The sequence below is a fragment of the Ahaetulla prasina genome, chromosome 2 (genome assembly GCF_028640845.1).
Source record: "Ahaetulla prasina isolate Xishuangbanna chromosome 2, ASM2864084v1, whole genome shotgun sequence".
NCBI lineage: Eukaryota > Metazoa > Chordata > Lepidosauria > Squamata > Colubridae > Ahaetulla > Ahaetulla prasina.
In genome coordinates, this window is record NC_080540.1 from 14,362,840 (window position 1) to 14,376,417 (window position 13,578).

The window sequence follows — 13,578 nt, forward strand, 5'->3', positions numbered from 1 at the left end:
TCTCTAAGTTGCTTGTGGGACACTTCAATGGCACACCCTTGGTTAGTTCTCTGACGCCAAGATCAGCGGATCTAACTTGAAATGATGGACAAGGGCTCAGTGACAGGTGCAGGACTGAGGTCAAAGGAGGACAAAGGAGTAGTCTGGGACACTAAAACACTTCAACTTTCACTTGGCAATAAAACAAGTTCAATAGCAACAATATTGCTCAGCAAGATTTCAGCATGGACAATAACAATCTCAGTGAGCAAGAAACAGGGTAGAGACAATTGCCCTATAGATAGTCCTTGACTTATGAACACAATGGGAGTCTGGAACCAGACTTGATTTTACAATCATTTTTATAAATCTATTCTTCCAAATGGGTTTGTGTTTCTTTTGCCAGAAACAGGCAAAAACATTACAAATTGCAGTCACATGACTGCAGAATGTTGTAAACGTGAGCCGGCTGCCAGAAATGCAATCACATGACCATGGGGGGGACAACAGCAATCATAACTTTGGGGGTAGGTTGTAAGTAGCTTTTTAACAGTCCATCATAACTTTGAATGATCATAAATTGAAGACTACCTGTATAGGTAGTCCTTGACTTGTAACAGTTCGCTTAGTGACCAAAGTTATAACAGCATTGAAAAAAGGGACTTATGGCTATCTTTCACACTTATGACCATTACAGCATCCCCATGGTCATGTGATTTACATTCGGATGCTTGACAACTGACTCACATTTATGACGGTTACAATGTCCCGAGGTCATGTCCTTTTGTGATCTCCTGACAAGCAAAGTCAATGGCGAAGCCAGATTCACTTAACAACTGGGCTACGAATTTAACCGCTGCAGTGATTCACTTAACAAACGTGGCAAGAAAAGTCGTAAAATGGGGCAAAACTCACTTAACAAATTTCTCACTTAGCGACATAAATTTTGGGCTCAATTGTGGTCGCAAGTTGAGGGCTGCCTGTACTAAACTGGCTTATGTAGAGTCAAGTGACCCAGTTAACTTAATCTTTGAGAGTTGTATGCAACAAAATTTCATTTAACGTATGCAGATTAAAGTGACAATAAAGTTATTCTAACTCTAACCAAGTTCAACTATTGCAACTGACAGTGGCCCTTCCCACTTGCTATTGGGTGGAATTCAGTCCCAATGTAGGATGTTGTTCTGTGGGGGACTACGCAACCAGTTCTGTAGCCCAGGGATGATTACTGTCCAGGGCAGCTGATCAGAGGCAGAGGTTATTTCAGTTTACAATCTCTACTTAGATAAGGGGATGATATTGGTATGTAAACAGGTTCTTTCTCAATGAGCTGTCATCGTATTTCTGCAAGGGTGATGAAAGTAGGGAGAGCTGCTTCAGAAGTCCAGCCTACCAGGAAGGGGAGAGTTGGTAGTACCCAAATCAGCTGATCAATGAACACAGCTCAGAAGCTTGGGGGCAGCTACTATATATCAAGTTACAGACCTCCTCCGAATTTAAGAGGGATGTAATTTGCTAGATTGGACATACTCTTAATTTTGCAACTGAAAAAGAAAATAAACAAAACTACTCCCTAAAGAAAATACATTGTTAATCTGATGTGAAAGCATCCTCACATTCGCAACTATACTTGGCAGTCACAAGATAAGTTAATTATGGCAGCTATTCTAGTGAGGTTTTCAGTGCTGCATTTATGGAATAAGAGATAATTTCTGTTTTTGAGAGGATTCAAAGGATTTCACAAAGAATGCAGCTATATTCCATGGCTGCAAATAAACTCAAGAAGAACTGTTGTTCTTCCTATAGTTGAATATCTTTCCTCCTTGATTTCCAATATTAAAAGCTGAATTTCTTCAAATGCTCAACCTTTATTACGTAAGTGACTTATTAGTACTCGTGGCGATTGGACAGTTTGAAAATCCTTAATTTGCTCTATTTTGGCTGCTGTTATAGGAACAAACTCAAATATTCTACACACTAAGCAAACTGCATATGCTTGGGAATGTTAATTCTCACTACTGCATCCTGTAAATAGCACAAATTAACTTTTTATTCTTCCACCACCTGCTAATTTGATGGCGATGGGGTTAGCTCATCTTCTGGCAAATGAAAGTGATGTTATAAATGAATTAGGGGGGGAAAAAGAGCATATTGCAAAGCATTACTGCAATAAAATAAAATAAAACTGGAAAGAAAAAGAAAAAAGCATAGGTGATTGGTATAATGAGATTAGTTTTTTGGAGATGCACAACTGTGAAAAATATATGTGTGGGTGGACAGAGGAACCAAAATAATTTTAATATTTTTAAAGGGCATCTCAAAACTAGGGTTTCTGACTATCATTTGAATGTCACAAGCATGAAAACATACCCCTGTTGGATCAGAACAAACCTGAAAACTAGATTTATTTAATCCAGCACTTGTTCTGGTATTCCACTCCAGTCACAAGAGTGCAAGATCATTCATTTATGTTCTGTAGCAACTCAAATGGGAGTCCTATGGCTTCTTACACTGGAGATATTACACAAATACCATCTGTAGCCCATTCTGGATCCTGATACCTTTTTAAAATTATTTAAGTTGTTGGTCCTCATTCTTCATGCAGAAAAAAAAAATACTTCCTTTTCATCTGTCCCAAATCTACCAATTACCCTCATGGTTTCTAGTATTTAGGTAGTCCTTGACTTACAACAGTTCATTTAGTGACTGATCAAAGTTACAACGGCACTGAAGAAAGTGACTTGTGACCATTTTCCACACTTATGACCATTGCAGCATCCCCATGGTCACGTGATTTACATCCAGACAACTGACAGCTGGAGTGTATTTATGATGGTTACAGTGTCCTGGGGTCATGTGATACCATTTAGCGACCTTCTGATAAGCAAAGTCAATGGGGAAGCCAGATTAATTTAACAACCGTGTTACTAATTTAACAACTACATTGATTCACTTAACAAATGGGAAAAGAGTTGTCATAAAATGAGGCAAAACTCAATTTAACAAATTTCTCACTTAAGCAACATAAATTCTGGGCTCAATTGTGGTTGTAAGTCGAGAACTACCTGTACATTTTTCCAACTCAAAAATACCCTGTCTAAGATATGACTTCAGTATTGTTTGCAATATTCAAAGTATGTTTGTTTGTACCCATTACTTCCTCTGAAAGGCATTATTATATTGGCAGCTTTATTTGTTTTCTGAAGGCTTTTTGGAACTTGTTTTTCTCCTGACACATACACTGAATCATTTTTCAATCCAGAAATCTGTCTTAACTTCAATATTTTTCTCCCTAGGTGGTCTCTGCTAGCTTAGATTTCTTTCAGAATATCTGCATTAAAGGGTTACTTTTTTTGGAGGGGGAGGAAAGGAAACGACGGAAATGTGTATTTTATTTTTGCTTTTATTGAAATATAGGCACTATTTTAGAGATGTATAATTTTATTTAATCTACTTTTTTTGCTCATACTACTACTACTACTAATAATAATTATATATATATGTTTTCTGAGGTTTTCGCGGGTGTTTATATGTAGATCTTTGGTTATTCGGGTTTTCTCCCGCGTAAAATTGGAAGTGTCTTGGCGACGTTTCGTCGAAGTCTCATTCGTCATCTTCAGGCTTTAGCTTCGTGCTTGCTCCCAGAAGCACGAAGCTGAAGCCTGAAGATGATGAATGAGACTTTGTCGAAACGGCGCCAAGACACTTCCAATTTTACGCGGGAGAAAACCCGAATAACCAAAGACCGACCTACATACATACATACATACATATATGCGCAACCTCTTCATAAAAAAGACAGAAAATTAGAAATGTAAAAAAAAAAAAAATCAGACATTTTTTTTTCAATTATTAGATTTGTTTAATCGGGTATCCTTCAGGTAGGACAGATCCTTTTGGTTCCATCCACCTATAATTATTTGGTGTTTTCAGCAAAAGTCTTATATCAGTCCTTTGCAAGAAGCGGTTATTTAAATTCTACAGATAGTTCATGATTTGTAACAGTACGTTTAGTGACCGTTTGAAGTTACAGCGGCACTGAAAAAAGTGACTTATGACCATCATTCACACTTACAACCATTGTCATATGACCACGGGGATGACCATCATCCCCTAGTCATGCAATTAAAATTTGTATGCTTGACAACTGGTTCATATTTATGACAATTTCAGCATCCTGGGGTCATAGTGATCACCTTTTGCAACCTTCTGATGAGTAAAGTCAATGGGAAGGCCAGATTCAGTTAACAACCGTGTTACTGGCTTAGCAACTGCAGTGATTCACTTAACTGTGGCAAGAAAGATCATAAAATTGGGCAAAACTCACTTAGCGAATGTTTCGCTCAGCCACAGAAATTCTGGGCTCAATTGTGGTTGAGGACTCCTTGACTAATTCCTGGCGCTTAAGAAAATATATTTTTATCTTTCATCTGCTGAGTTTATAGTAATGTGAGGGACGTCTATCAAAAGCATTTGGAAAGCTGTGCTTGCTAGATCACCCAGCCTATGTGATATTTTCCTGGGAAATCACATTTAATTATGCTGAGGTAATTGTGCCAATGTTTGGTTACATATCAACAGTCACATAAACTAGACTCAATCCTGAAAGATGCAAAAACTATAATGTTTCACAGAATATGTCATTTTCTAATCAAAGTTTATATTATTACTAGTTTTAACCTCTTAAATCAAAACTTTAGATTTTAATTGAAAACATGTAGCTATACTTATCCCAGAATCATTCCACACAGAGCCTAAGCCACAGAAAAATATATATACTGAAGGTACAATCTGCTAGCATTTTTAAAAAAACTTAAATGTCTCCCCTCCATTTGTTCCTGTGATTTCAGTTTCAGTTGCGGAGTTAGGGTTCCCTAATTTTGCCCTCCTCTGACATGCAATGAAGTGGAAATTTCCAATCTCAGTTTGCAAAATCTTGCCACAACTTGGCAAACTTCAGGTTTTTATTTTTAATGCAATCTGTCCACAAGCCAAGGCCAAAATGTAGACCTACATTTCTGAATACTGCAAAAATAATAATAATCTGATTTTATAAAAGCAAAGCCAAGAGGAATTATTTACAGAGTCAGCATCTATGTCCAGTCTGATTTTCCTTTATATTAGGAAAAATAGGACTCTGCTATACAGCTCATCCACGTTTAGGAATCACAATTGGGACTGGCAACTCAGCCATTAAGTGAAACAGTCACTAAATGAAAACCAACTGTGCTCATGGTCTTACTTCAGGTTTCCTTTGCTTTACAGGCCTGCAAAAGCTCTACATGTAAGGATTGGTCATTAAACTGCTTTTTCACCACTGTTATAACTATAAGAGCTGTTAAATGAGGCAGTCACTGAATGAGGACTACCTGTATTGCTGTCCCATCAATTCTCAAAGCTCGCATATTGGTTTTTAGCAGAATGAGAAATAGCATTACTTTTCCCCTCAATTAAAAAAAAACACAGCAAAATTAAATTACAGCATAGTGCAGACCATTAAATTAAACTCAGCCACTGCAGATCATAAAACAATGGCATAACATTTTATCATCCATTGCTAATCATTCTGCTGCTGTATTTCATACCAACTTGTTTGTGTTTGTGTACTACAATTTTTTAAAAAATGATGCGGGGGTAAAATGAATATAGATCACTCACATTTATATTTCACATTTCAAAAGTTCTGTTTGGATCACAGAATCAAAATATAAGAATGCTGAACTTTTATGTTGCTGGATTAATTTATTCTAAGCAAAACGTTCAAGTTTTAAATACAAGTTTTATTATTATTATTATTACTAAATTTATCCCCCCCATCTCACGGTTTGAAGTGACTCTGAGTGGCTAAGAAGCTGGCATAAAACATCTGATTTTTGACAGTACCTCTGCATGAGCAGAACTGTATCCAGTGTACACAAACACTCAGTGTACAACAAAACGCCACAATTGCACAGGTCTTTCACACAAAACCAGGCACAAAGAAAATACTACTACTACTTCAGAGAGAGAGAAAAAAAGATACAATTGCTTTTGCATGTGGCAGCACTATAGAAGTATGTACAGTACTCCTTATCAGTACTAAACTAAAGCAGTTCCCACACAGCAAGGTCCTGAAAGCTAGTTAAATGGGACCACACACAAAGCTTCCCTGGCCATCATATATCTAAGCTACTGCCAAAAATGAACCATGCTGGTGGCATCATTGACAAATTGTTTCAACATCCAAACTGTTGCCTATCACATCTTCCTGTGCAACAGTAAACTATATGAAATTTGTTCCTCAACCAAAATTCATAGGGTAGGAATCTGGTACTGAACTTTAACCTCTTCAAATGCCAAACTTGAAAATATAATTAAGTTATTGCAAAATGAGATGGAGGAGAGAAACAGGACCAAGTCTTTGACTTTAGGTTAATTAATATATAGATGATTTTAGTGGTGATTAATCCAATATCAAGGCTCATGTCACAGTCAAGGCCTCTAACATCTAAATCCCAATTATATATTTGAGCCTACTTCCAAAGTGTTGCTATAGCGATAGATGGCTAAAGAATACTATATGATTAAGATACTGTTCTAACCACTGTTAATTACCAGTGGTTAGTCTAGGTCACCAACATTCACATTAATTAATAAATATTATTTAAGACTTTAAAATACTTTTGAGATGCCTCTTTTCAACAAAAATAGATCTAAACAAGATGATAGTCAAATATAAAAATAGATCCAATATTGAATGAAATGTTTTAAAGGATGCTCTATTCCTCTCTACATATAATACAATGTTTAATTATCATTTACCTTATTTAATGCTGCAGAAAATGTAAGATTAGGTTTACTGTTACCCCAAAGTTTTTATTATGCACTGAAGTAATTGTCAATAGCACTGATTTAATGGGAAACAAGGAATCTAAAGACAACCCTACTTCTGAGATATAGTTGACCACCATTATTGATAATATCTATCTACGGTTGGATTAAACCTTGAAGTGCTGTAGAGCAGCTATTTGACTGTGGAGATACTCACAAAATCTACCAGGGCAACTGTCTGCAAATGATTTAACATGCAGATTAATATTGTATTAACTCACTATGCAAAGTACCCAATGTATGTATTAAGAAATGCATCTCCTGGAAATCATTTCAGCTACTTTATGCCAAAAGAGCACATTTTTGCATTTCAGCCATATGAAATTTTCTGTTTCTTCTTTTAGCAGGATTCTAAAGGTAATATTACATTTATGTCTCAACAAGGTTGTGTCATGCTGCTTAATCTTCTGAAAGGATATCTAATACCACAGCCCTCATTGTGTTTTCACTACATAATGCATAGCTAAGATGTTCAATTCCCCCAGCACTGCACAACCAGATATAATGGCACCTGGGTGAAAACAACCCAATGGAGATTTAAAAATAGCACTCCTACTAGTAGCAGCTGATAATTTTTTATCCATTATTCATGCAGCATTTCTTTGGGCACTGTCTTTTAGAATACTGACTAGTCATGTATCATAAATCAGCTGGATATTCATTTATTAGAAAACTACATGTTTAGGCAAGTTTATAAATCTGGATATTTAATAATTCAAGCGATAAAAAAACCTCAAATTATATTTTAACTGTGTTGGAAGGAGAAAAAATATTGTTTCAAAGGCACCCTGATACCGAATCAGCTATCATTAATTATTAATATATCCAATTTATCTGCAGAATCTCAAAACTGCATTAGTGGAATATGTTTTAAAGAAACCCTTCACTAGCACTATGCTAATACTTAATTAGCCCCCTCCCTCTACAACAAATAAAAAATAATCCCAGATCTGAAAGTAGATGCAATTTCAACAAAAAAGCAATAATCTAAATTCCACTTCTGGAATAGAAAAGCATTGGATAAAAATGTCTTTCTGCAACAACCATTTTGGTTATGAACCAAACAGAGAAACAAATAGCCACCGCCTCATCTTAAACCCTTCCTTTGCATTTAATCCCAAAACATGTGTAAATACTGAAATTCAAGACTATCAGGGAAAGGGGAGGGAGAAACAGGACACAATCTTACTCTTCCTCACAACTAGCATCAGAAACTGTTTGAAAATTTGTATGAAAAGCATTTGAAATTCAGAGATATGCAAATTGTATCAAATCCCAGTAACCCTGAAATGCAAGATTTGTATGTTTCATTTTCAAATATTTCACTGAAATCATGCATTCTAATCTTCTGATCACAGTAAACCTAACAAGGATTTTCAAGACATTAATCAAAAAGCTACCTTAGACTTAACCATAGTCCAATTTTTTTGGAGGCACCCTTTATTTTGGAAAACACTTCATTCAGAGAATCACAGTTCAAAAATGTAAGGAAGCCATATTAGCTCTTTTTGTGTCAGAATACACCCTCGAATTACCATCACCCACTCTCTAGCCACACTGATGGGAAATTCAAATTTAGCATTTAAGCTAAATTAATTCTGGCTGTGGCACTAAAAAAAATGCCCTCCAAATGGAATACACATACCACAAGGACCCATTAATATTTACTAACCACAGATGACAAGGGAATTCTCCCCCTCAAACAATTGATTTTGTGTTTAGAATGCAATAAAAAAAGGAAGACTTAGATTAACTAGCCACTCTCTTTCCCCAAAGGCACGCCCCTCATTTAAGTTCTCCCCCCCCCAAAGTGATATATTTATCCTCTCTAAACAGATTCTCCATTAACTAGATTTAAGGAATATATACTTGCATTCCAATACTAACATGCTGCTGTTTAGTGTCACCCCAGTACAGCATAAGGAATTGTAGCACCTGGTTTTAAAACAGGATTCAGATTTTTAACTGCAATAAAACATTCTTTTATATAAACCCAACAGCCCATCTCACAATTAACATGGCTGTAACTTCACAATTATCTCAAGACTACCTTGCATTAAGAGAACTGTCCCTGAACAAACTGAAAAGCACCATTCCCCCACCCCCATTTACAGCAATATTAAAGCAGACAGTGGGAAAGCTGGACGGTTGATCTCTTCAAATATTAGCCCTGCCTAAATCATTATTAAAACACCTGCCACACCTCCTTCCTTCCCATTCCTCCATATTTTAAACCTTACTACCGAAAGATCAGATTGAAAAGAAATAAACAATTTAGCCTGCATCCTGCAGGGGAACTGCAATGATCAAGCTTTTTTTTTAAACGGGGGGGGAGCAGTTTTTTTTTTATAAAAAAACCCCCAACTATCCTTCCCATTCAGTTATCTGGATTTTCTAGCAGCTCCTGATTATTATTATTTGCTTCTTTTAAGAAAATAGCAAAGGCCCCAGCTGATTCCCTCTCCTGTTAACAGCAGCATCTCTCAGCTCCTTGAATGTCAAGACCACTACACTGAAAATATGCTTTTTTTTGGGGGGGGGAGGGGTGTGTGTGTGTAAAGAAGGACTTGTTCTCTCTCTCTCTCTCTCTCTCCCCTTTTCATCCCACCCCCCCATTTTGGACTTCAAAATCCAAAACCCTCTCCACCCATTTTTTTTTTCCTCCTGCAAAAGGGTTGGGGGAAATAATGGCGAGGTTACAAAGGGGGAGCCCAAGCACATCCTCAAACCCCAAGCAGGACAGACAGACACCCCCCCCCGCCTCTTTTCAAGGGGCAGCTTCCTTGAGAAATAAAAAGCAAAGGAAAATTAAAAACAAAACACCTTTCTCTCTCTCTCTCCCCCACCCCTTTTAAAAAAAAAACCCTTTTCAGGGCTTTGGCCAGGAGCCTTTTTATCAAATTATACTAAAACCAGGCAGGATGGGGGGGGGGGGGAGAAAATCCCCCCCAAAGACATCTTTGGGTTTGGCGTTTCCTTCCATTCCAGAGGCCCGACCTTGCTGTGCCCCCCCCACCCCAAATGTAAAAAGCCCTTCAGGGACCCCAACAAACGATGGCTACTGGACAATTATGGTGTGTGTGTGTGTATGTGGGGGGGTGTCCTCCAAACAGCTGTCCCGGGGAGACCCTGGAGCTTCTTGCCTCGCCCTCCCCCAGTCACACCTTCTTCAAAGCGCCCCCCACCCCAAGAATTACCTGGCGTGTGGTAAAATGGAGCAGGGAGTGAGGGGGGGGTTGTCTTAAAACTGGGTCATAACTGAACTCTGAAGCTCTTTAAAAAAAAAAAAAAGGCCTGCGGGTCGGCCTTTCTGAGCGACGCCCCGCGCCCACCCGCGGATTTTCGCCAGAGGTGGGGGGGACGGGGACCCACTCCAGGGGTGGGTTGGGAGAAGGCCTGGTGGAAAATTCTCTCTCTCTCTCTCTCTTTTTTTGCAAGCATCCTTTCTTCTCCCTTCGGAGGCTGCTCCGTTGGGGAGAGCAAGTACGCGCCCAGCTGCCCTCGACCGGGGAGGGGGGGCAAAATACCCACCAGCAGCAACAAGGGGCAACGCTCCGGGGAGGGCAAGGCCGGTTCAGGAGAAAGGAGAGCGGGGCCCGAGAGGCGGATGGCTGCGGATTCGGTTTGGTTCGAGTTATCGAGAAGGATGAAGCAGGGGACAAGATGGCGGAGGCCTGAACGTTCTAACCGGCTCAACCCGACCTATTCTCCCATCTCGCACCAATACCGCTTTCTTAGGAGCTGGCAAAAACAGGCTTGCTGAGAACGAACCAGGCCGATACCCACCTCGTCGGATCGGGCTCGGTCCGCTCTTTCCGGATACGAGCTTCCCGGGGGCGGAAGGGAGTCCAAGGCGGAGGATGGAGGCAGATTACGTTAACCCCCTCCCCCGGCTTTGTAATTTGTCCAAGGCCCGATGTGGCAGCCTCGGCGTCTAAGCACCGACTAAACGGCCATCCGGGTCTCAGGCCCCGGCGGCGGCGCGAAGCCACGCCCCTTACGCTGTTGTAAGAGGAGGGGCTAAGGGGAGAAAACCCGGAGGAAAGGAATCGTGAAGCAGATTGTGGAGTTGTCTTGAGTTGTGGACGTGGGTTAATGGCGGGGCAAGATCTGTGTCAGAACGTGTCAGCCTGCGGCGCACGGAAGGTTCTTTGCATTCTTGATTGCAAAAAATAAAAATATTGCAAACTAAATTTAACGGCAGACATTCTGAGAGACGTGTGTCTATGGTGGCAAGAAAAAAAACTGGGTAATTTAAAAGCACCTTTTTTTTTTGACTACACGTAGTCCTCGACTTAAGACCACAATTGAGCCTCCCCCTCACCATTTATTTTGCTAAGAGAGGCAGTTCTTAAGGGAATTTTGCCCCCTTTTATGAGCTTTTTTTGCTACGTGTTGTAAAGTGAATCACTGCAGTTGTTCAGTAATGTGGTTCGTTAAGTGAATTTGGCTTCCCCATTGACTTTGCTTGTCAGATGGTTGCAAAAGGTGATCACGTGACCTTGGGATACTGCAACCCCCCCCCAGTTGCCAAGTGTCTGAATGTTGATCACAAGACCATTGCTGCGATGGTCATAAGTGTGAAAAACGATCATAAGTCACTTCTTTCAATGCCATTGTCATTTTGAATGATCATTAAATGAATTGTAAGTTGAGGACTACCTGTATAGTGTAAGGTAAAGGTAAAGGTTCCCCTCGCACATATGTGCTAGTTGTTCCCGACTCTAGGGGGCGGTGCTCATCTCCGTTTCAAAGCCGAAGAGCCAGCGCTGTCCGAAGACGTCTTTGTGGTCATGTGGCCGGCATGACTAAACACCGAAGGCGCACAGAACGCTGTTACCTTCCCACCAAAAGTGGTCCCTATTTTTCTACTTGCATTTTTTATGTGGTTTCGAATTGCTAGGTTGGCAGAAGCTGAGACAAGTAAAGGGAGCTCACCCTTTTACGCGGCACTAAGGATTCGAGCTGCTGAACTGCTTATCTTTTGATCAACAAGCTCAGTGCCTTAGCCACTGAGCCACCGCGCCCCTCTACTTGTATAGTGTACCACTTCATTAAAAGGCATAAATTTATCGTCTCTCGACAGCTTGTCTTTTGATAGGGGTTAGTTGGAAAAGTTGCTACCAGACTCCTGATTTTTTTTTAACCTAACAGGATAGTGGCCCCCAACCTTTTGGGCACCAGGGCCCGGTTCTGTGGAGAAAGATTTTCCATGGACTGGAGAGCGAATGGTTTCGTGCAGTGGTGGATCTCAGAAATTTTTCCTACCGGTTTTGTGGATGTGGCATGACTTGGTGGGTGTCGCAGGGGAAGGATACTGTAAAATCTCCATTCCCTCCCCACTCCAGGGGAAGGTTACTGCAAAATCACCATTTCCTCCCGATCAGCTGGAACTCGGGAGGCAGAGAATAGATGGGGGTGGGGCCAGTCAGAATTTTTACTACCGGTTCTCCAAACTACTCAAAATTTCTGCTACTGGTTCTCCAGAACTGGTCAGAACCTGCTGAAACCCACCTCTGGTTTCGTGTGTTGCCTGCATCTCACGGATGGGGCTTTGCTTGCTTGCATGGCCTGGTTTTTGGTATGGTGCAGCCTGGTGCCGGTCCGGGGATCAGGAATTGGGGACCCCTGCAATAGGAGTTCCCTTAAATTCCAGCTGATATGGAACAGACTATCTACACTGCAAATAAGCATATTCTTTGGGAGGAAAAAAATCCCTTGTTTATTCACAAAAGACTTTCTTTCTGTTAGTGCAGAAAGCATTGCATGCTAAAAGGAAGAAGAGGGTGTTTTCATGTCACTTGGGCCATCCGAGGCAGGGTTAGATATTTGAAATGGTTAAATAGCCTTCATATGTGTCATCCAAAGTAGTGAAAGGAATCAGTTCGGCATCTCTACAAGCAAACAAGCAATCTCTGAGAGCACCAAGGACTCCACGGTTAATATTCAACCTGAAGTGGTATTTCAATAATTTGGTTTCTAATATACTTCTATTCACCTGGGCAATGTTGACAACAATGTCAACAATAACTCTGTTTGCTCAGGCCCAGCTCCTGCCATGGTTAGCGAAAGGGGCACAAGTGGATATTTTGCTCCCGAGTGGCTTCAGAAAAAAGGCCCCGAATTCTGAATAAAGATGTTACGGTGTTGTCTTGCTGAAGAGAACAGGGTTGGAAATAATAGTAGTGCGTGAATTTGTTATCTGTGCAAGCCAAGTTCATAATCCTTGGTTTGCTTTAGGTGTGAACCCCGAATAATGCTCCTGGGTATCAATTTTATACGACCTGGGCTGTATTTATGCACAGTGCACACTAGCCAGTCTATAGAAAAGAAGGGTTGGGGTGACATGATAGTGGTATTCCAGTATTTGAAGGACTGCCACAAAGAGGAGGGTTTTTTTGGGGGGACGGGGTTATTTAGTTTCCAAAGAACCAGAGGGCAGGACAAGAAACAATGGATGGCAATTAATCAAGGAGAGAAGCAACCTGGAATTAAGGAGAAACAGTGAGAACAATTTGCTATTGGCCTTCAGAAGTTGGCTTCGTCACTGGGGCCTTTAGGAAGAGAACAGCCACTTATCTGAAATGGTATAGGGCCGTGATGGCGAACCTATGGCACGTGTGCCACAAATGGCACGCAGTGCCCTCTCTGTGGGCACGCGAGCCATCACCCCAGTTCATTTGCACCGCACATGCACATGCACATGCGCCTCCCGCCAGCCAGCTGGTT

At 40.5% G+C, this 13,578-nt stretch overlaps 1 protein-coding gene across 7 annotated transcripts in view; it reads right to left on the bottom strand.

Annotated features, from left to right (window-relative positions):
- PRRC2A (proline rich coiled-coil 2A) overlaps positions 1-10,928 on the bottom strand; it is a 52,741-nt gene extending 41,813 nt beyond the window's left edge. For 3 of the 7 annotated variants that reach the window (XM_058168594.1, XM_058168591.1, XM_058168597.1), the window contains exon 1: positions 10,636-10,927. The gene's annotated coding sequence lies outside the window, so the exon portion shown is untranslated. Of the gene's footprint in view, positions 1-10,635 lie in introns of all 7 variants that reach the window. The other 4 variants (XM_058168593.1, XM_058168592.1, XM_058168590.1 and 1 more) reach the window with 3 other exon arrangements.
- Between the last annotated feature and the right edge of the window lie 2,650 nt (positions 10,929-13,578).